General features: G+C 40.5%; 2 long non-coding RNA genes across 2 annotated transcripts in view; one reads left to right on the top strand and one right to left on the bottom strand.

Moving 5' to 3' along the window:
• Window positions 1–241: 241 nt before the first annotated feature.
• LOC126062952 (uncharacterized) lies at window positions 242–5,436 on the bottom strand. The gene is made up of 3 exons (XR_007514179.1): window positions 5,324–5,436; window positions 1,494–1,594; window positions 242–372 (listed from the first exon to the last, which is right to left on the bottom strand). It is a non-coding gene; the product is annotated as an uncharacterized LOC126062952 (long non-coding RNA).
• A 169-nt stretch (window positions 5,437–5,605) lies between these two features.
• Window positions 5,606–24,203, top strand: part of LOC126063046 (uncharacterized) — a 49,880-nt gene continuing 31,282 nt past the window's right edge. Inside the window, exons 1-2 of the long non-coding RNA XR_007514199.1 lie at window positions 5,606–5,719; window positions 12,533–12,652. This is a non-coding gene — a long non-coding RNA (uncharacterized LOC126063046). The remainder of the gene's footprint in view (window positions 5,720–12,532; window positions 12,653–24,203) is intronic.

The following is a 24,203-nucleotide window of genomic DNA, read 5'->3' as shown; positions in this document are numbered from 1 at the left end:
TTTCCCCAAATCTCAATGTCCTTGTCTATAAAATGGAGGTCATAATAAACACAGTCACAGGGTTGTTATAAGGGTAAATTAGATGATGCTTGTGGAGAATTTAACATAGTCCTTGTTGCATAGCAAGCAATCAACAAATAGCATCTATCCCCCTCCACCTTCTCTTCCTCCTCCTCACCATCATCATCATCACCACCCCTAACCAAATACCTCAAGTAGTCTGGGTTATTTTAATGACGATAATTTATTAAAAGAAACAACTTCTTTTCCCTTCCCGCCCCCATGCCCTTGCGGTCTTCATCCTTGAACCCTCATTTTCATGTCTTCCTGGACAAGGAGCTCCAAACAGTCACATTGTCAAAGGTAGGAACTCTAGGAGATGATGAACAGTTGTTAAAAAAAGAATGACCCATAAGATAAGTCTTCATCTGGACAAAAAAATTATGTATGAAACTTATTGCTTCTGCACCTGGATCCACAGAATACAAGTGGGAGGCAAAATAGTTCCCAATTCTATGAATTAATAAGCAACTGCAAGGAGCCAGCAAGGCCATAAGCACCCCAAGTATTATGGATAGATTGAACAAATAATAACTTCTGAGCACATATGGATTATTTTTCAAGTCTCTGTTGATTCTGTTGTGTTTAATACAGCTTAACAAAACTGAATCATTGTAGTTTTTTATTATGCTTTTTTTTTTTTTTCAATAAATGGCTACTGAAAATGGATGGACCATCGTATGGCCCCTGAAATATTTTTACAAGAAAGGTCAACATGGCAAAGTTCATCGAAGGCCTTAAAATGAGCATGCTCTTTGATCAGTAATTGTACTAATTAGAATTTATCCCAAGGAAATTAGTAGAGACATGCCCACCCATTTAGTCCCCAGTACAGTCACAATAATCTAAGAATGAGTAATATCTTAAATGTGTATTAGCGGAGGTTGCTGAGTCAAAGGTGTTGTGTGCGTATAGGATAGATTTCTATAAGGCTATTACAGATGACCAGGTAGCAGCATCGGCATTGATATTTAAAGGTGTTTACTAGCTATTTTTAAGTGAAATGATCAGGGAACCAAAATAGGCACGATGTGATCTCATATTTACATAAAAATGAGATCACATTGTGCCTACTCTGGTTCCCTGATCATTTCACTGAAAAATATGAATGTGGTTAAAATAGGCATGAAGGTGTTAAGCAGACATCATTTTGGAGTAGGGGACTGCAGATGATTTTCATTTTTTTGTTCAACTGAATAGTCTGTTTATCCTCCAGGATTTACTAGGCAATGAAATTATTCTGAACAGTTGGAAACCACCATCCTGTGATGGACACACCTTTTTCTTGGGAAGGATGGGTAAAGAGGGAGAGGCAATAGGGAGACAGCTGGACTTCTGTTACACCCATTTCTGGAAAGTCCCGTTGGGTCCAGTGTACAACCTGCCTGGGTTGACAAGGTTTGGGGGAGCAGGGAAGAGCCTATACTTCTCACCTGTCCTTAGTCCGAAGCACAGATGTGGCCACAACCATTGCTGACACACCGCTCCCCTGCCTCACAGTCCCAGTCACTTCTGCAGAGTTCTACGCAGGAACCTATGTTAGAACAGACCCGGATGAAAACCACTGTGCTTTAGGACAGGTCCTGTGGGGAGCCAGCCCTTGATTAAGCAGTCAGTTGTCCTTTTTTTTTGTTGTTCAGTTCATGATACAATTTATAAATGATTACTGGCAGAATAATACTCTATATCTTATCTATTTCAGTAAAAAAACAATGCATTCACCTAAGTAATCTCATTTAATTGAAAGTAAGACCTACATTAAAGATGGGGATCATTGTGTTTGTGGAGGGGAAGCCCAAAAAGGCAAGACCAGGGATGACTTAAGTGGAAAGTCATCTCTCCACTCTGCAGGGAAAGGAGCAGAGAAAGATGGCCTCCCATTGACCGAGTGCCAACCAGGGTGCCTTACAGCCACCCTGTGATGTGGGACTTACTAGCATTGTTTTACAGGTGTGGAAGCTGGAGCTTGCAGAGATATGACCATTAGGTGCTACAGAAGTGGGATCCAACCCTAGCCCTGCCTGGGTTCTGGGCCCAATTTCCTTCTGCTGTGCCACATGGTAAAACTGACCCAGACATGAATTGTACATCTCCAAATTTCAAGGAGTCTTCCTAACCTGAGTGGAGGCTCTCCAAGTTCCCAGGGCCTCAAGGTTGGCTCTGAAGTTGGACAATGAAGTTGGTCCAAGAAACGAGGTAAGACTCTACAGGGGCTTCTAGCAAAACATGTGCAGAGCCCTGGGTGAATGAATGTGTGTTCTGCCTTGAGTGGATACTCAGCTATTCTCAGGAGTTTATCTGATTCTGTTTCTGGACCTCTCTGGGCCTTTGTTTCCTCGTCTGTAAAATGGGGCCCTTGAATCCAGCAGAGGAAATGGGTTTTATCCTCCAGTGTCAACTCCAGCCAATGAAGGTGGCTATCTGAATGGTGTTCTGAGAGGTCTCAGATGCCTTGGCCCAGCTCAAAGAGAAAGAGTGTTGTGACTGATTAGCAATTTCTGAGAGGTGTAAGAAGAGGGGCTGGTGGGATATCTGCAATGTACTTGTAGATTGGCCTCTGAGAAGAGCAATACCATCTCTCCTTGCTCCTATTAGCCGTTGTCGATTTGTGGTGAGAAGGTTGAAGATCCCTTGTCCCCACTTATAGCAGTTAGATCATTCATTAAGTATATACAGTATCTGTTAATTTCTTCCTAAGTGTAAAGCATACAGCCAGTTGCCGTTCAGTTGATTCTGATTCGTGGTGACCCTATGTGTGTCAGAGTAGAACTGTGTTCCATAGAGTTTTTGGTGGCTGACTTTTCAGAAGTAGATCACCAGGCCTGACTTCTGAGGTACCTCCGGGTAGACTTGAACCTCCAAACTTTCAGTTAGCAGCTAAGTGTGATAACCATTTCCACCACCCAGAGACTGTATGTATAATATAAAGCATAAACCAAAAAAAACCAAACCCATTACTGTTGAGTGGACTCGGACTCACAGCAACCCTATAGGACAGAGTAGAACTGCCCCATAGGGTTTCCAAGGCAGTAATCTTTACGGAAGCAGACTGCCACATCTTTCTCCCACAGAGCAGCTGGTAGGTTCGAACCACCAACCTTTCAGTTAGCAGCCCAGCGCTTAACCATTGTGCCACTAGGGCTTCTTGTATAATGCATCCCCTAAAAAAAACCCACTGCCATGGAGTCAATTCCAACTCATAGCAACCCTATAGGACAGAGTAGAACTGCCCATAGGTTTCCAAGGCTGTGATCTTTATGGAAATAGACTGCCAGGTCTTTCTCCTTCAGAGCCATCTTTCTCCTTCAGAGCCATCTTTCTCCTTCAGAGCCGTTGGTAGGTTCAAACCACCAACCTTTCTGCCGGCAGCTGAATGCTTAACTACTGCTCCACCAGGGCTCCCAGGTATAAAGCCTAGAGGTAAATTGTTGAGGGGTTACAAAGATGTAAGACACGGTCATTACCTTCAAGCAGCTTCTAGTCTAATAACAGAGGTAAGACTTAAGTTCAAAGTTCAAAAAACAAAGCAGTATGTGATAAGAAGGTATCTTTAGATGACTAAAGGGGCTCAGAGAGGAGAAGACCTGACTTCCAATTAGGTTAATCAGAAAAGGTGAGTCTTGAGATGCAGGCAGTTTTCAAGGCAGAATTCAGGGGAGTGGTGGAGTGTTGCAAGAAGAGAAAAGAACCACTAGCAATCACAAGGGGAAACATACAATGGGGGGAGGGGAGGGCTAGGGCGAAGTTCAGTTGGGTGCTTAGAGGGCAGAATTTAAGGAGGCACTTGCACAACCCTGAGAGCACATGCCTCCTCAGATTTTTGTACCCTGAGTGCCTCATCTGCCTCACCCTAGTTCTGGCCCTACAAAGCAATGTAGACAGGAGAAACGGCAAATGGAGACTTTCCATTTCAGCTGGAGGGCTGGATAGGTGTTGGAGAAGTGTTGGAAGTTAAGCAAGAAAAAAAGGGGCAAAGGTAGAGAGGGCAGATCTTGAGGGCCTCAGAGGTTTGGACTTCATTTGGTAGGCCGGAGAAGGATGGGATTGCCACTTGGGAAGATTTTTCTGGTTTGACGGTGCATTATGGACTAGGATTTAACAAGCAAGCAAATTTCAGAAGAAAAAGAGGCAGGCAGAGCTATTTGGAAATTATTGCAATGGCTCCGAAAATAAATAAATAAAAACCAAACCTGTTGCTGTCAAGTCAATTCCGATTCTTGGCGACCCCATGTGTTACAGAGTAGAACTGCTCCATAGGATTTTCTTGGCTGAGATCTTTACAGAAGCAGATCACCAGGCCTTTCTTTCATGGTGCCGCTGGGTGGGTTTGAACTGCTGACCTTTAGATTATCAATCAAGCACAAACCTTTTGCAACACCGAGGGACCTGCAATGGCTCAAGCATGGAGTAATCCGGGTAGGAAATACAGTGCGGCGAGGGGACATAGGAAGGAAGGAACACATGCAAGAGACAATTTCAAAAAATGGGCTGTATTTGGCAACCAGTTCAATGTAAGGAAAGAGGAGCAAAGAAGAGAGAGGAGCAAAAGTTAAATCCCATAATATTTTGTGAGAAGAAGGGAAAAACAAAAGATACAGTGAAAGAGAATCCCAGAGAGAAGAAAGCTGGAGCATTGAGGGAGTGGCAAACAGTGTCACATGTTGCAGAGGGTAAAGACTTTGGCAGCTGAAGAGAGGCAAGTGGTTTGTCAACAAGACCTAAGAGAGAAGTTTCAGGAGAGTGATGGGGCAGGGATGGAGGCCATAGTCAGTCTTCAAGGGGTTAAGAAATGAGTTACGGGGACTCGAAGGGAGGGAATAAAGTCTACTCCTTGGAGAATGTTGATGGTAAAGGGAAAGAATAGATTAAGATGATATTGTTTAGCGTGATTAAGAAAATGTTTTCTCCAGGTGATCGAATTGATTTGTAGCGAGAAGGAAAGAGCCGGGGAAGAAGGAGCTGCTGGAGAGATGGAGAGTGGCTGATGGAGCAGAGTTGCAGAGGGGGCAAGAGAGGAGTGGAAAGTCTGGATGGAGGGATGACCCAGGGAAAGGAGGGGCAGAAAGTGGGGCAGAAGCAGAGAGATTTTGGGCTGGGGAGCTGGTGGTGGCAGTCAAGGTGTGGCCCTGCAGTGGCTCCTTAAGGAGCATATTTTTGTCTTCCCTATTCTCCCCTCCTCCCCCTGCATACACTGGTCTCCCATTCCCCACTTTCTGGCTCCCTCATTCAAAGAAGAATGGGGTTGCCTGCTGCCTGGACTCACCCAGAAGTTTCAAGGATCTCACAGCAGCCTGAAGCTCTTGCACTTCTAGGCTGAGGGCGAGAAGGGTCACAAGGATGAGGAAGCCTATCAGCTTCATGTTGCTGTTGGAAGCCTTTGGTAGAAAGGCAGCAGGGTTAAGAGCTGCCAAAATTTATACGCTTCTGCCCGCCCACTGAGCAAGAATGCAAGGCCAGGGGTGGGACTAGGGAAGTCTAAACCCTGCCCAGAAACTGACATTTCTGGAGAACAGAAACCACGTATTCCTTTCCCTGGGTAACCATCCGTTCCCTAAGCAAGTCTCTGAGTCAGGGAAGCACCCTCGTCTGACCGGCAAACAGGACTCCTAAACCAGAAAAGCTTTGAGTGACCCAGAAAAGGAGCAGCGTGGAGAGATGGGTACGAACTTTTCAACACAAGTATTGAATGTAGTGTACTCAAGGTCCTGGCACATGCTTGGCATAAGGAATAAAATGATTAAAAAAAATTTTTTAAAAGCAGACACCCTCCTGGTCCTCATAGAAATTACAATCCAGGAGCTAGGTAGCTAGGTCCTTTATATACTTTTCTATTGGAGAAAAAGTCAAAGTTTTGCATTGTTTCTTAAAAATATTCTGATTATAATCTCCGTTTTATTTTTATTTGCACCGTAATTAACATAGGAGAAAAAGAGTTTCTTCCTCTCTAATCCTAAGAGGATCTGAACGGTCTTTATAATGGCTGAATTAATTATAAAATATCAATGAAATTATAGTCTTTGGGCTAAACATTACAAGGTTTTGGGAAAGCTCAATTTCTTATAAGAAATGTATAGTGAGTAAATGGAATTTCCCACACCAGACTAGTCAACTTTATAGTCTTAACAGTCTATTGCGGGTAAAGAATAATTTCATTACAAAAAGCTCCTTACAAATAAATTACTCAATTAGATGATAAGATAGAGAATATATGTACATATGAGATACAAAAAATTTTCACCCCACCTTATGTTATTTTAAAGCCTGGTGGCTTAGTGGTTAAGTGCTACGGCTGCTAACCAAAGGGTCGGCAGTTCAAATCCACCAGGCACTCCTTGGGAACTCTACAGGGCAGTTCTACTCTATCCTGTAGGGTCACAGTGAGTCAGAATCGACTCGACGGCACTGTGTTTGGTTTGGTTTTGGTTCTTATGTTATTAATGTTTTCAGGGTAACTTTCCAAGTTACACCTTTATCTATGTAATGGAATGGAATAACTGACTGATATTTTATTACCAAAGCCCAGCATCATCAGTGCCTTCCTTCCTACTTCTGTTCCTCCCTTCCTTACTCCCTTCTTTCTTTCCTTCCTTCCGTCATTCCTCCCTCCCTCGTTTCCTCCTCTCTCTTTATCTCCTTCCCTTCCCATCCTTTCAAGACTCTTTATTAAATGGCTAATTAACTCTGTGGCTTCTGACTTCACCTCTAACTTTAGCAAAGGACGTATCAATGAATTGGAGGCTTATGATCTTTTAGTTCTACACCTTACTTAAGGAGGAACCCTGGTGGTGCTGTAGTTAAGAGCTTGGCTGCTAACCAAAAGGTCAGCACTTTGAATCCACTGGCTGCTCCTTGGAAACTCTATGGAGAAGTTCTACTCTGTCATGTAGGGTCAATATGAGTTGAAATCGACTCGAAGGCATAGGGTTTGGGTGGCGCAACAATTGAACTGCTGACCGAAAGACTGGTGATTCAAACCACACAGACAGTACCTAACAACAACACCTTATTTAAGCTTCACAGCAACACTTTGAGGTAGTTATCACCATCATTAAAGGAGCCCTTGTGTCAAAAGGGTTAAGCACTAGGCTGCTAACTGAAAAAAGGTTGAAGGTGTTTCGATCCCACCTAGGGGCTCTGAAGAAGAAAGAGCTGGTGATCTGCTTCCATAAAGAGTATAACAAGAAAACCCTATGGGGCAGTCCTACTCTGTCACATGGGGTCACTATGAGTCGAAATTGACTAGACGGCACCTAGTAATAGCAACATCACCATTATTGTGTTAGTCTGAGTCCTCCGAGTGGCAGATGCCAAGAAAGAATCATCCGTGCAAAGATTTTATTAGGGCAAATGCCTGTGTGGGAGAAACTGGGGAGGGAGCCGGAGAAAGGCTGGGAGAGTCATCAGACTGTGATGCAAATGGAGTGAAGAAGAGAGGGAGAGACTGCTTGTGCAGTCTAAAAAGGGTTTGACAAGACTGTTTGAGTTCTTAAGCCAAAGTCAACTGTTAGAGGAATCTCAAGTCTCCCACGAGGAGGCCTGCTTTAGTATCCCCGCAGCACTCAATCATTGGCTGGAGTAGCCTGTGGGAAACGTAGTTTGAGTATTTGCTGTGATGGATTTTAGAGCTCAGCAGCTGGAGTCTGTGGTCAATTACACTCCCTACAGTTGGAGGTCTGCAAGACTTATTCTCAGGGCTGCCACAATCATCACCATTTTACGGGCAAATTAGGCAAACTGATGCAGAGAGATGTTACGTAGTGTACCCAAGGTCACACAGCTACAGCTAAGTAAAAAAATGCAAAATTTGAATCTAGTTTTGCCTGACTCCAGTTCTTATATTTCATTTAAAGGAGAAAAGTTCCTCTTGTGTCCATGTAGAAGAAAGCTGTCACATCCATGGAATTTTAACCTGGAGGGTACTTGTTGATCTTCCCTCCTAACAACACTTTTTAGAGATGAGGAAACTCGAGTGCCACAAAGAGGACTTGACTTATCCAAAGTCACATAGTGGTGACACTAGTCTTAAACATAGGTGCATTCAGTTATAACCAAGAATTCCTTTTTAAATAGTACCACCACTAATGCTGAAAACAGCAACACTGCGGGGTGCTTGCTATGCTCTGGGTGAGGCAAAAAGTTAATGCATTCAGGTGCTAACTGAAAGCTTGGAGGTTCAAGTCTACCCGGAAACACCTTGGAAGAAGGCCTGGTGATCTGCTTCTGACAAATCAGCTCTACTCTGACACGTATGAGGTCGCCATGAGTCAGAGTCAACTCGACAACAACTTACTTGGTTTTGATTTGGTTCTTTTTTCTGGGCATTGTGCTGAGTTCTGTGTATAAATTTTCTCCTTGAATTCTCACCCCAACACTGTGGGGCAGGTGCTATTCTTATCCCCACTTTATAGGTGTGGGAAAAGAGCCTTACAAGGGTTAAGTAACTTGGCCAAGGTCACACAGCTACTAAGTCAGGATCTGAGCACAGGTGGTCTGGCTCCTGAACTCAGACTCTTGCTTGCTACACTATCTTCCTCTGGTCCAGGTCTAGGTGGAGGATGTGTGGTTGACATTCTGATGATGTCCAGATCTTATCCTGCAGTCCTTGCCGGCAACCTAGCCTCGGTCTCACGCTCCGGTTTCAGAGCTCTGGGGACAACAGAGCTGCCCCTATAGCTCTGCTTGTGAGCAGTTAAATGCTCCCTATCATTACTGATAATGACCCTCTCATATTGCAAAGGGCCTCCTTGGGAGCAGGAACCTTCTGGGTGGGGACAGATCTCTGCAGACAATTGGCTATGCTCTTAACCACCTTAGGGAGAAATAACATAGGATTGTGACTTTATTGACTCTCCCTGGCTTGTGACTCTTTGAGCAGAATTTGCTCACTTACTAAGCTTCTTGACCTCAATATGGGAGCCCTGAACCCTCATGCGGTTACTGAGCTTACTGTTATACTAGATTAAACCCTGGGCTGTCTTCATGGTTCAGTTTAGAATTTCTAGCAGAATAAAAATTATGAAGATTAATAACAGGTTCTGACTCCCCATATTTATTTTTTTTACTATTTCCTTAACGAACTGATACACTTTTGCATAAGCTTCTATAAGAGTCTGCTATAGAAATAGATATAACTTCCCTTTCATAGAAATTAACAATAAAGTCACTGCCAATTTTGAGGACTATGTGCCAGAAGTAGATTTATTTAGTCTTCCCAACAACCCGATGAGGTAGGAACTATGAGCCTGCTTTGCAGGTGAGAGAAGTGAGGCTCAGAAAGGGCAATTATTTTTTCCAAGGTCACACAGATGCACACCAGATCTGCACACTCGAACTCTAACTCTTACCTACTGTGCTGTACTAGCATTGGTCTTATTTTTACAACCCCAGAATGGCCTTAGTACATAGCCAGAAATAGAGGCCACCTGCTGGTCCTCAACTATCTTAAAACCAAGTTATAATTTTTGGTCCATCTTGCTTCACTTTGATCCAGTTGAGCACTCAGAATCTTCTATGGCAAGTAGATTAGCTCAAAGCAAGATTTCTCTAATGAAATCTTGATAATTAGTGACATGCTAGATGAAGTAAAATTCTGTGTGCATTTATCTGTGCCCCAGAGAGGAGTCATAATTATTTTCTAAAGATTTGGACCAAGCCGGACACTTAATGTGTACTAGTTAAGAGCACTGTGTTTGGCATTGATCCTGGTTCTGGTATTAACTTTGGATATGTAAATAAACCTCTCTTGCATTAGTTTCCCCATCTATAAAAAAAAAAAAATCTATAGTATAGTGATAATACCTGCCTATAACAGAAACAATTTGGAGTGTCTTCCTAATTACAATGACTCCTTCAGTGGCACCCCCCCCCACCCCCACCCCAGAGGGCCTTCAGAAGCTGTGTTTGTATAACCAGGAAGATGTCTGACCCAAACTGGGTCAATCAAATTCTCTCTGTCCTGAGTGAAATTAGTCAGTTGCAAAAGGACAAATATTGTATAAGACCACTATTATAAGAACTCAAGAAATAGTTTAAACAGAGAAGAAAATATTCTTTGATGGTTGTGGGGTGGGGGGAGGGAGGGAGGGTGCGAGAGAAGTATTTACTAATTAAATAGTAGATAAGAACTACTTTAGGTGACAGGAAAGACAACACACAATACAGGCGAGGTCAGCACAATCGGACTAAACCAAAAGCAAAGGAGTTTCCAGAATAAACTGCTTCGAAGGCCAGTGTAGCAGGGGCGGGGGTTTGGGGACCATGGTTTCAGGGGATGTCTAAGTCAATTGACATAATAAAATCTATTAAGAAAAAAAAAAATTCTCTCCGTCAGCATTCTGGATTTGGGATTAAGAAAATCTAGTATGTTCTGGACTAATACTTGAACTTGGGGGTCGTAGGGTGACCATATTCCCTTTCCCCAACCCTGTGGGTCAAGAAACAGAGGAAGATGGTCAATAGGGAATAAAATCTACATCAATGTAATATTTTTAAAACTATGGGCTGGCTTTGCGAGTATATGAGCTATGCGATTGCACGGGGCCTCCTTATGAGGGCCCCACATTTGGTTTAATGCTCTGCTGTCACCATCTTGAAATTCTTAATAATTTTTGAATTATTATTATTATTAAGGGACCCTGCATTGTTATTTTGCACCGGACCCCACAAATTATGTAGCTATTCCTGCCCCAGCCGCAGACTATCACAGAGATGACACCAGGAAACTCAGTGATTAGTTGAGATAAAGAACATCTGCGAAGTGACAAGAAAAGACCCAGAATTTAGCACGTTGATTAGCCAACCCACCCCCAATCAATACGAACAGGAAAACTTTCTCCTTCCAGGTGCCATCTTGAGGAGGGAGAAGGCCAAACTCTGAGAGGGGAGAAATCGCCCTGGCAGGAAGTGTGAGCCTTGAATTTGACTAAATAGCAGGGCTTCAAACCAGTTTGCCTGGTTCTACCCCCGGCTGAGAATTTGCATTTCCACCCCGGATATACTGAATCAGAATCTACAGTTTAACAAGATCCCCAGGTGATACTTATATAAAACTTCCTGGGAAGTTGTTAGAAATGCAAATTCTCAGCAGGGAACTTGTTAGAAATGCAAATTTTCGGCAGGGGTTTGAACAGGAATGAACCAGTTCAAAGCCCTGGTCCAAAGTCAGCAAGAAAATTTATGCTAGTGCTTCTAAGGAGCATTCCGGCTGTATTTCCTCCAAGACTGATTTCTTTGTTCTTCTGGCAGTCCACAGCATATTCAATATTCTTCACCAACACCACAATTTGAATGCATCAATTTTTTTGGGGGGGGGGGTCTTTTTCACTGTCCAGCTTTCACGTGCATACAAGGCCATTAGAAAGACGCACCTAAAAAAAATGGTTAAGTGTTCAACTACTTGCTGAAAGATTGGCAGTTTGAACCCACCCAGAGGTATTTTGGAAGACAAAATACCTGGTGATCTGCTTCCGAAAGGTCACAGCCTTGAAACCCTGTGGAGAAGTTCTACTCTGCACACGTGGGGTCGCCGTAAGTCAGAATCAACTTGACATCAACTAACAACAACAGCAAATGGTTGGGTACCTGTTGCTGTCGAGTCGATTTCAACTCATAGCAACCCTATAGGACGGAGTAGAACTGCCCCATAGGGTTTCCAAGGAACGGCTGGTGGATTCAAACTGTCGATCTTTTAGTTAGCAGCCGATCTCTTAACTGCTGTGCTACCAGGGCTCCAGAAATGGTAGGATAGTTGGTGTGCATTGTCACAGACTATTTTCTTTCTGACTTTTACGTATTTTAAAAAACATACCGTCATAGTCACAGCCTACAGGAGACTAAGGAGACATGACTAAATGAATAAAGTATGGACTCGTGTAGGTACATTAATTATGACAAATGTACCATGAAAAAAAAATTGAGTCAAGTCCATTCCGACTCATAGCTACCCTATAGGACAGAGTAGAACTGCCCACAGGGTTTCCAAGGAACAGCTGGTGGATTCGAACTGCCCACATCTTGGTTAGCAGCCATAGCTCTTAACTACTGCACCATACTGCCTGGAAATTTTAATTACTCTTCCTGTTCAGTCATTGACTAGCATGAAGCTTTAGACCAACATGCGGATAATTATAAGATAAAGAGCGCCTCAGTGTTTATTTTGCACATTCTTATAGAGGTGTGTAAGTTTTGACCTAGTGAATTAAGCTCCAATCTTTGATGCAAGGAAGAGCTACGCCTTTTTAAGGAGCTGGGTCTTTAGCTCAGCAAATGATTTGATTTTTACAATGACTACTGCTGCAATAAGAATAATTTTCATCTTAGACAGCATGTTCCAATTAAAAAATACTTTCGTATGTGCAATCTGAACAAACCTTCTTACTAGTAAGATCTCATTTGAGGATGAGATTATTGAAGGGAAGGAAATCTTGAGGAAAAAAGGATATGTGTGACATAAGCATCTTCTGTCTTGTCCCAGGTTTCAGCTTTTTGGTGGCAGTTGTGACTCCTCAGGGACAAGATGAACTTCTCCTATGCACCTGGTGCTTTACACAGGTAAACAATAACTGAAGAAGCCTGGACCATGATGCTATCAAGAGTAAGTCCTTTTTTTTTTTTTGCCTCCCACTGTCCATTTAAACTTTACTGAGGGGTAGTCCTATAGTCATTTTTATAAATCTCAACACTTCCTGGATTCAGAAATTAGAATGCTGATGTAATAATTAAAACTCTAATTCCGCATTAGATGATTTAGTATTAAATCATCTCCCCTCTCTTCCTTCAGGTTGGAGACCTGTTTGGGAGGAGGATGGGGTTCTTGTATTCTCCAATCTCTCTCTGCTCCTGTCCTCCTTTCTCTGGTTGCCATTTAGCAACTGTCAGAGTTGAAATGGGGAAGAAGGAAGGAGAGGTGAGGGGAGGACGGTCTACTTGGCTGGGAGATTTGGTCCTTTGGGCCTGACAAATAGTTAAGATTGAAGTTATTGGGTGGGCCTGGCAGGTGGACAAAGCTACCTCTTTCTCCTGTGGGTACTTTGAAGGCTTTTCAGAGGCACTCACAGGGCCTTGTCCTGGTTTTGGTGGCTGCATTTCAATCAGGGTCATTTACTATGAGTCCTTCCTAGCCCTATGGACCTCTTTCTCATGAGGACTTTTTGCCTTCTTCAGACATGTTAGGGAAGTGGGTGAGGACAATGAATGAAAACTACTCTTGAGAAAGTTAGTAGTAAAAGCAAAGAAAAAAAGAAAGCAGTGACAAGATTCAGGAGATCTTTCTTAAGATAGAAGAGACCCAACTGTATCTGTGGCTAGAGGGGAAGAATCCAGTGGAGGTGTGGGCTTGGTGATGCTTAGGAGAGAGGGGTGGCTATGAAGTACAGGAACAGAAGAGGCCCAGGGGAGGGATGGAGGGTGCAGTTGGAGGAATGAGATTTGAGAAAGAAAAGGAGAGCTTGTGAGCAGATGTGGAGAGATGCGGAGATGGATAGACAGATGGTGGCAGCTGCTGTTCCTCCTAGTATAGAATGTCTTATGCCCCCTTCCTTTCCCACCCTCTTCTCCTCATCTTTGCATACATTGGACCCCTGACTTCTCTCTATCCAGCTCCTCCTTCTGACACTAACAGGCAGTTTCTGTCTGGACTGGACAATCAGCCTTGAGAGTTGAGAGGGCAGTCCAGTAGCCTGTGGCTCTGTGCTAAGGGTGGGGAGGGCTGCAAAGAGGAGGATGCCTCCCCATTATCTGTTGCTGAGTGATGTTTCCTTTTCTTTTTTGAAGCTCTTTTTTCTTTGTATTTTAGATGAAAGTTTACGGGACAAACTAGTTTTTAATTAAACAGTTACAGTTCTGTGTGGCCATTGCAATGAATTATCAAACCCAGCAGAGAAGTAGAGAGTGTCATGGGAGGATTGGTTGGTGTTAGAATTGGTAAAGATGGGGAAACAAGAGGCATATCTGACGGCCATCTCATAGGAATCAGCCTTGGGCTGTTGATCTTGAGTCTCCTTTCCCCTTGTGAAGTTAGAGGAAGTCAGATACTGCCCTCATGCCGTTCTTACACCCTCCCTCCCAATAAGCTGGGCCAGCTTGTGGAACTTGGTTAAGACAGAAGTATTTGGAAGCTTAAGACCTGGTAGGCAGCTGACCTTTCTGGATGATGCATATCCGTGTTTGGCATTGAGTAATGATGTATTTTCAAAGAAGCTCTCTGAGTCAAAGGAAATAACTTCTTCTGCCTAATAATTAAGACTACTAGTGAATGGAAGCTACTTTGAATGACAGAGAGAAATGGGGTGAAAGAAAGGTAACCAGTAGTTATCAGGTACTTTCTATGTGCCAGGTTTTACGACACACACACACACACACGCACGCGTGCACATTTTTTGTTATTTTTGTCATTAGTTGCCATCAAGTTGTCTCCTACTCGTGGAGACCTTATGTATAACAGAATAAAATGTTGCTCAATCTTGTACCATCCTCACAGTCATTGATATGTTTCAGTCCATTGTTGCTGCTACTGTGCCAATCCATCTCATACAGGGTTTCCCTCATTTTCACTGACCCTCTACTTTACCAAACATGATGTCCTTTCTAGACATTGATCTTTCCTGATGATGTGCCCAAAGTAAGCAAGATGAAGTCTCACTATCCTCGCTTCTAAGGAGCATCCTGGCTGTATCCTCCAAGACTCATTTGTTTGTTCTTCTGGTAGTCCATTCAGTACTCTTTGCTAATACCACAATTCAGATGTATCAATTCTGCTTTGATCTTCCTTTTTCATTGTCTATCTTTTGCATGCATGCGAAGTGATTGAAGACACCATGATGAAGCAAGACGGCAAAGTGAGTGGAGGCTCCCATTTACTCACCCAGCAACTGACCCACTGAACAATGAATAAAAACAAGCACAGATTGAGATCACAGAACTCCAGATGGCAACTGAGGTGTTAGGGAGTTGGGATGAGCCCAGAAGTGGAGAGAGGAGGTGCGGGGATAGCACAGAAGCTGAGAGAACCTACCCGCTAACATGGGCAGAGTTCGCTCATCACAGCCATTTCGGGATAGGGCTGAGTAATACACCGGACAGGGAGCACAAAGAAGAAGCTAATCTGAGCAAGCTGTAGCCTGATTCTTTTAAGGCAGTGCAAATTGAATGAGAGTTCGTGGGCCATGCAATTGGAACGGGGCAAAGGGAGACTGTGGTGCTGCAAGAAAGTGCTGTTGAATCTCACTGAGGCCTGAAACAGATGGACACTTGGACCAGGAGAAAGACCAAGGGCAGGAGGGCAAGAGGAATACTTCACACTGACAGGGTGACACAGAATGAAACAGCCTAAAGTGGGGGGACACCAAGGGAGAGTCTGTGCAGGGGTGCCTATGAGGGAAAGACATAGAGAGTCCCCCATCTTCATCACAGGAAAGTCAAGCCCCACCATTGCAACCTGCTTAGCGCCCCCTACTCCGCCCCATGCATTGTATTGAATTCCAGAGATCAAATATCCAGAACGCCTGAATCAGCACTGAAAAAAACCAAAGGATAAGAGTGCCCTCTAGTGGTTCTCGGGAGGAGATACCAAGCCCGCAGCTGCTGGGTCAATTCTAACTCACAGCTACCCCGGGGGGCTGAGCGGAGCTGCCCTGTGGGGTTCCCAGGTCTGTGAGTCTTTGCAGAGGCTGGCTGCTGCATCTTTGTCCTGTGGAACAGCTGGTGGGTATGGGCACTAGCCTTTCAGTTGGCAGCCAGGTACTTGGCCCCTGTGCCATCAGGACATCCCATCAGAAAAATTTCCCACAAAATCCAGGATACAAAATTTAAAGTAAAAAAAAATAAACCCAAAAAAGATAACAATATGCCTGCCTTGCTGCACCATAGCTGAGCAACCAGTCCTGCCCACCTGGATAAGGTGGTGAGAAGTATTGTGCCCACAGATGAGCAAGCAACAAAGCCCGCCCACCCCACCTGCCCAGACATAACCAAATAAAACAAAAAAGCAGGATGAAACAAATTTACAATCAATAAATGAAGAAAATAATTCCTGAAAGTCCTGAAGACAGCAGACAATATCAAAGCATATTAAAAAAACAGAACAAGATGACTTCAGAAAATGACCAAAATAAAACACCAGATGACCTCTGGTAGAAGAAAAGGCACTGGAACTATGTGACAGAGAATTCAAAACCCTAATATTCAGGGCTCTCCAAGAGATGAAGGAAAACGCAGACAAAAATAAGGAAAAAATAGACAAAATCATGAGAAATACAGACAAAATCAGGGAAAACACAGACGAAGCAATGGAAGAATTCAAGAAAATAATACAGGAACAAAACGTCAAAATAAAAAATAGAAATCATACAAAAACAGCAATAAGAAATCCAAAAGATAAACAACAACATTTCAGAAATGAACAGTGCAATAGAAGGTTTTAGGAGTAAATTTGAAACAATGGAAGACAGGATCCGTGAAACTGAAGAAAAATCCTTGGCTACCACTTTGTTTGAGAGAACATCGGAGAAAAGAATAAGAAAAATGAAGAAACCCTGAGAACGATGTGAGATACTATCAAAAGCAAAAATTTGCATATGATCAGCGTTCCAGAACAGGGGAGAAAATGGAAAACATAGAAAGGATTATTGAAGGTTTGCTGACAGAAAACTTCCCTAATATCATGAAAGATGAAAAGCTGACCATCCAAGAAGCTCAACAAACCCCATGTAGGATAGATCCCAAGAGAAAATCATCAAGATATGTCATAATCACACTTGCTAAAACCGAAGACAAAGTAAGAATCCTGAGAGCAGGTCAAGAAAAGTGAAAAGTCGCATACAAAGGGGAAACAATAAGACTAAACTCTGATTACTTGGCAGAAACCATGCAGGCAAGAAGGCAATGGAATGACATATATAAAACTTTGAAAGAGAATAATTGCCAACCAAGAATAATATATCCTACAGAAATCTCACTCAAATATGATGATGAAATTAGGACATTCCCAGATAAACTGAAATTAAGGGAATATGTAAAATCCAAACCAAACTTACAAGAATTATTAATGGGAGTCTATTTTTTTTTTTTTTTATTGGTTAGAGAGCCAACAACATCAGACAACAACCTGAAACTGGGACGCAGGACAGCATCAACCAGATACCAACCTAGGTAATGAACTCTCAAGGATAAAACAAAACTAAAATATTTACAACAGGGAGCCAGAGAGGTTAATCTATAAATGACAGCAATGTCAGAACAATAAAAAAGGGAATAAATGGGGTAGGTATAGAACTTTCAAATAGAGAGAAGTCAAGACGATATTAAGCAATAAAAGACTAGTTTAAACTTAGGAAGATAAGGGTAAATTTCAAAGTAACCACAAAGAAAGTTAACAAACCTATTCATCAAAATGAAGAAAAACAAAGTCTCAGTAAACTACAAAAACAAAAGAAAAAAAAAATCCACAGACAAAAGGAATTCAGCACAAGAGAGTATGGGGAACAAAGAAAATGTCAGCAGCCACACACACAAAAAAAAGCACTACAAAATGACAGCAATAAACTGACACCTATCAATAGTCACACTGAGTGTAAATGGCTTAAATGCACTCATAAAGAGACAGAGAGTGACAGAATGAATAAAAAGCACAGGACTCATCAATATGCTGTCTACAAGACATGTACCTTAGAATCAAAGACAAAAATATATTAAAAATCAAAGGATGGAAAAAAAAATAAATCAAGCGAACAACAACCAGAAAAGAGCAGGAGTGGCAATATTAATCTCAGATAAAATAGACTTTAAAACAAAATCCACCATAAAAATCAAGAAAGGACATTTTATAATGATTAAAGGGGCAATCCCCCATGAGGACATAACCGTAATAAATAGCTACATACCCAATGACAGGGCTCCAAGATGAATAAAACCAACTCTAACAGCACTGAAAAGAGAAAGTGACATTTCCACAGTAATAGTAGGAGACTTCAACATGCCACTCTCAGTGAAGGACAAAACGTCTAGAAAGAAACTCAACAAAGATACAGAAGATCTAAAGGCCACAATCAACCAACTTAACCTCATAGACATATATAGAACACTCCACCCAACAGCAGCAAAGTACATATTCTTTTCCAAAGCACACAGAACGTCCTCCAGAATAGACCACATCTTAGGCCACAAAGCAACCCTCAAAAAAATGCAAAACATTGAAATAATACAAAGCATCTTCTCTGATCACAACATCATAAAAGTAGAAATTAACAACAGGAAGAGCAAGGGAAAAAAAAAATCCAATACATGGAAACTGAATAACACTTTGCTTAAAAACCACTGGGTAATAGAAGAAATCAAAGGTGGAATCAAAAAATTCCAACAATCAAATAAGAATGAAAACACATCATACCAAAACCTTTGGGACACAGCAAAGGCAGTGCTCAGAAGCCAATTTATAGCAATAGATGCATACATCGAGAAAGAAGAAAGGGACAAAGAAAACAATATGGCCCAAGTTCAACAATAATGACAAAAAATAGTAAAGCACAAAAAATCACAAGAGAAGAAGGACCAGTCAAAAGCAAAATATGAATAAGAATAAATTTCTCCTATGAAGGCCAGAATAATGTAAAGATTTGATAATTTTCAGACTATGGTGCTAAATATATTTAAAGAAAGCAAAAAGCATACAAAAAACAAACTAGCAGAGATCAGGAGACAAAGGGAGGAAGAAAATGAGAGACTCAACAAGGAATTTCAAAACAAAAAAAACCTACTGGAACTGAAGAATAAAACAACTGAATTAGAGAGCAAGAGAAACACTCGACAATAGAGTTGAACAGACAGAAGATATAATAAATGAGCTGGGAGACAAAGAAACTGAAATTATCAAGTCTCAAGAGAAATAAAAGAATAGAACAAAGAAAAGTGAACTAACCCAAAAGGAAACATGGGATTCAATTAAGAAGTCTAACATTAGAATTATTGAAATCCCAGAGCACCATGGTAACAATAAAGGCATAGAAACAATTTTCCAAGAGATAATCAGAGAGAATTTCCCAGATCTGAACAGATAATCAAGCCTGCAAATACTGGAAGCTATACGAATCCCAATTAAAATAGACACAAAAAGATCAACTCTGTGCCATATCCTAATAAAATTCTTGAAAACCAGAGACAAGAAGAGAATTCTGAAAGGAGCAAAAGAAAAACGCCATAAAACATACCAAGGGGCTTTCATAAGAATCTGGATTTCTCTTCAGAAACTCTCGAGGCCAGAAGACAATGGAGTAATGTATACAAACTACTGAAAAAACACAATTGCCAAACAAGAATTCTTTACCCAGCAAAGTTGTCATTTCAAAACAAGGGGGAAAGCATGACATTCTCAAACAAACAGAAGCACTGGGAATTTGCCACCACCAGACCAGCTCTGCAAGTAAGTGCTACAAATGGAAAAGCAATAGCATTAAATAAATTCTCATACCTTTACACGGGGAAAAAATAAACAAAAAATAAGAGAGAGAGAGAGAGCGATCTCCAAAAAATGCGACAACATGGGCAATCATAAGGATCAAGTATATGATATTTTCAGGGAATAAACACAATAATTAAATCTCATAAATAATACAACATCAAGTTTAGATGAAATAAGTACAAAGTAAACTTATCGAATATAAGTTGTATATTAATGTTAATGGAGACACACCAACAGAAATGAAGGAGGGAGGAGCGTATCAGGAATAGATTTACTACGTAAAGGTTGTATGTTAACAGTTGTTCATATGTTAAATGTTCTTGCAACTGTAAGTTGTGTGATGTAACATATGTGTTAACCACTAAGAAATTACCAAGACAAAACATTCAGAAGAAGGAAATTAGCAAAAAGTATCATCACAAGAAAGCAGCCAAATACAAACAAAAACAGAAAAATCAGAATTAAAAAAAAGAAGATACGAAACACTTCAAAAATAGCAAAATGAGTGAGGTAGACATTTCATTTTTAGTAAAAACCTTGAATGTAAATGGTCTAGACATCCCATGCAAAAGGCAGAGAGTAGCAGAATGGATACAAAAAGAAGACCAAAAAAAATCCATCCTTTTGCTGTCTACAAGAAGCACATCTTAGACATAAGTACACAAGTGGATTAAAAATAAAAGGATGGAGAAAAATATTCCGTGCAAACAGTAAATAAAAAAAAAAAAAGAGCGGGGTGGCCATACTGATATCAGATAAAATAGATGTTAAATCAAAATCTATTATAAGAGATAGAGAAAGACATTACATAATAATGAAAGGGTCAATCTAGCAAGAAGTCATAACGATTTCAAATATATGTGCACCTGATGGCAAGGCACCAAAATACACACATATACACACACAAAAATACTAACATGAAAGGAGAAATAGACAACTCCACAATAATAGTAGGGGACTTCAACACACCACTTTCAATTACAGCCAGAACATCTAAAAAGAAGATCACTGCGGACATTGAGAACTTAAATAAAACCATAAACCAACTGGGCCTAACAGATATATATAGAACACTCTGCCCAGCATCAGAACAATACACATTCTTCTGCAGCACACACGGATCATTTTCCATAATAGACCATATGCTATTACGCAAAACAAGTCTCAACAAATTTTAAAAAGTTGAACTCATACAAAGCATCTTCTCTGACTATAGTGGTAGGAAGCTGGAAATTAACAACAGGAAAAATAAGGGGGAAAAAATACATGGAAACTAAATAATACACTATTAAAAAACTATCGGGTCATAGAAGAAATCAAAAGTGAAATTAAATTCCTAGAATCGAATGAAAATGAAAGCACAACAACATATCAAAACCTTTGGGACAGAGCAAAACAGTACTCAGAGGAAAATTTACAGCAATAAATACCTACACTAAAAAAGAAGAAAGATCCAAAATCATTAACTTAAACTGACAACTCAAATAGAAAGGGAAGAGCAAAAGAAGCCAAAAGATACCCGAAAAAAGGAAATAATAAAGATCAGGGCAGAAATAAATGACATAGAAAAACAACAGAAAGAATTGAACAAAACCAGAAGTTGGATCTTTGAAAGGATCAATAAAATAGACAAATTCCTGGCAAAAAAAAAAAAACAAACCCAGAAAAGGCAAATAACCAAATTAATAAATGAAATTGGTGACATTACAACTGATCCAACAGAGATAAAGATCATAACTGATTACTATGAAAAATTGTGCTCCAACAAATTTGAAAACCTAGATGAAATGAACCAATTTCTAGAAACACACTACCCACCCTAACTAACACAAACAGGTAGAAATTTTAAATAGATCCATTACAAAAGAAGATATTAACAATGTCATTAAAAAAAATACTACAACCAAAAAAAAAAGACCAGGACCAGGTGGCTACACTAGAGAAGTCTACCAACCATTCAGAGAAAAGTTGACACCAATCCTACTCAATCTCTTAAAAAACAGAAGAGGAAGGAACACTACTGAACTCTATGAAGCCAGCATAATCCTGATACCTAAATCAGGCAAAGATATCACAAACAAAGAAAATTACAGACCAATAATCCCTTATGAACATGGATGCAAAAATTTTCAACAAAATTCTAGCCAACAGATTTCAGCAACATATTAAAAAAAAAAAAAACATACACCATGATCAAGTGGGATGCACACCAGGATTACAAGGGTAGTTCAACATTAGAAAATCAATCAGTATAATCCATCCCGTAGATAAAACAAAGGAGAAGAACTATACGATCCTATCAGTTGATGCAGAAAAAGCATTTGATAAAATTCAATACCATTTCCAGGTAAAAAATTCTCAGCAAAATAGGGATAGAAGGGAAATTTCTCCACATAATTAAGGACATAAATGCAAAACTAACAACCAATATTATACCCAACAGAGAAAGGCTGAGAGCCTTCCCTTTGAGAAAGGGAACAAGACAAGGATGCCCATTATTACCACTCTTATTCAACATTGTACTTGAAGTCCTAGCCAGATAAACAAGGTAAGAAAGAGAAATAAAAGGTATCCGAATTGGAGAGGAAGAAGTAAAACTATCTTTATTTGCAGGTGACGTGATCCTACACATAGGAGATTCCACAAAAAACTGCTGGAACTAATAGAAGAATTTAGCAACATTGCTGGGTACAAGATCAACACACAAAAATCACTTCGGTTCCTCTTCACTAGCAAAGATTACACCGAAAAATAAATCAAGAAAACAATTCCATTTACAATAACCCCCAAGTTTATAAAATACCTAGGAATTAACCTAACCAGGGACACAAAAGTATTATACAATGAAAATTATAAAACACTACAAGACACTGAAAGAGACCTACAAAAATGGAAAGACATCCCATGCTCATGGATTGGAAGACTTAATATAGAAAAATGTCAGTTTTGCTGAAAGTGATCTACAGATACAATGCAATCCTGATACAGATCCCAACAATGTTCTTTACTGAAATGGAAAAAAGAATGACCAACTTTATATGGAAAGGAAAGAAACCCTGAAAAGCCAAAGCAATATTGAAGAAAAAGAGCAGAACCAGAGGCCTCAGACTCCCAGATATCAAAACATGCTATACAGCCACTGTAGTCAAAACAGTTTGGTATTTGTTCAACAACAAACACACAGACAAGTGGAACAAAATTGAAAATTCTGAATTAAACTAAGCAATCTATGGACAACTTATTTTTGACAAGGAGTCAAAGTCCATTCAATGGGGCTGAAACAGTCTCTTTAATAAACGGTACTGGCAAAACTAGATATCCACCTGCAGAAAAATGAAACAGGACCATACCTCACACCATACACAAAAACTACCTCAAAATGGATCGAAGACCTAAATGTTAAACCCAAAATCATAAAATTCCAGGAAGACAAACTAGGGAGACAACTGTGGGACCTAATCTTTTGTAAAAATTGAACAGCAAACATTGCAACAAATGCACAAATAGAAGAAGACAAAATAGATAAACGGGACCTCATAAAAATTTAAAACTTATGCTCATCAATAAGAAAAGAAATTTTTTTTTTTTTTTTTTATCAATAGACTTTATTAAAAGAGTAAATAGACAACATATAGACTGGGGAAAAAAATCTTTGGAAATGACTTATCCAATGAGAGTCTAATCTCTAAAATCTATAGACATTGCAACAACTCAACAACGAAAAGGCAAACAACCCAATCACAAAATGGACGAAGGACATGAACAGAACTTTTACCAAAGAGAACATTCAAGCAGCCCACAAATGTATGAAAAGATGTTCACCATCATTAGGCAATGGAGAGCTGCAAGTCAAAACTACAATGAAATACTATCTTACCCCAGTTAAAATGGCATTGATTAAATTAAAAAACAGATAACAATAAATGATGGTGAGGATATGGGGAGTTTGGAAGTCTTATCCATTGCTGGTGGGACTGTAAAATGGTACAGCCACCGTGGAAAATGGCATGGCACTTTCTCAAAAAGCTAGAACTAGAACTACCCTATGATGCAGTAATCCCACTCCTAGGTATATACCCTAAAAAGAGACCTAAAAATAATGACACAAACATGCACACCTATGTTCACTGATGCTTAATTTACAAAAGCAAATAAATGGAAACAATCCAAGTTCCCATCAACAGATGAATGGATAAGCAAGTTGTGGCACATATATACAGTAGAATACTACCCAAACATAAAAAACAATGATGAGTCCGTGAAACATATTATAACATGGATGGACCTGGAGGTCATAATGCTAAGTGAAATAAGTCAACCATACAAGGACAAACACTGTATGATCCCTCTTTTACAAGAAACAAGAATAAATATAGAGAGACCAATGTTTACTGGTGTTTTTTTACCAGGGAGAGGAGGGGGATGGGGAAAGTACACTTTATACTGTAGAGACTAGTTATTTTTGGCGATGGAAAAAGTGGCACCAAATGTGGATGTAGTAAACACAGCACAACCAAAGTAAAAATGAGTGTTTAAGCACATATGGATGAGTATAGGTAAATTGGTATATAGGTAGGTACAGGTGTGTGAGAACAGATAAAAGTATCCGTAGGTATGTGTAAATACAAATATGTGAGTATGGGCACATAGATTCATAAACTAAACCCAAACCCACTGCCGTCGAGTCTATTCC

The sequence above is a fragment of the Elephas maximus genome, chromosome 19, assembly GCF_024166365.1.
Source record: "Elephas maximus indicus isolate mEleMax1 chromosome 19, mEleMax1 primary haplotype, whole genome shotgun sequence".
Taxonomy (NCBI): domain Eukaryota; kingdom Metazoa; phylum Chordata; class Mammalia; order Proboscidea; family Elephantidae; genus Elephas; species Elephas maximus.
The sequence above is the reverse complement of the archived record's forward strand: the minus strand, read 5'-3'. Positions and strand labels throughout refer to the sequence as shown.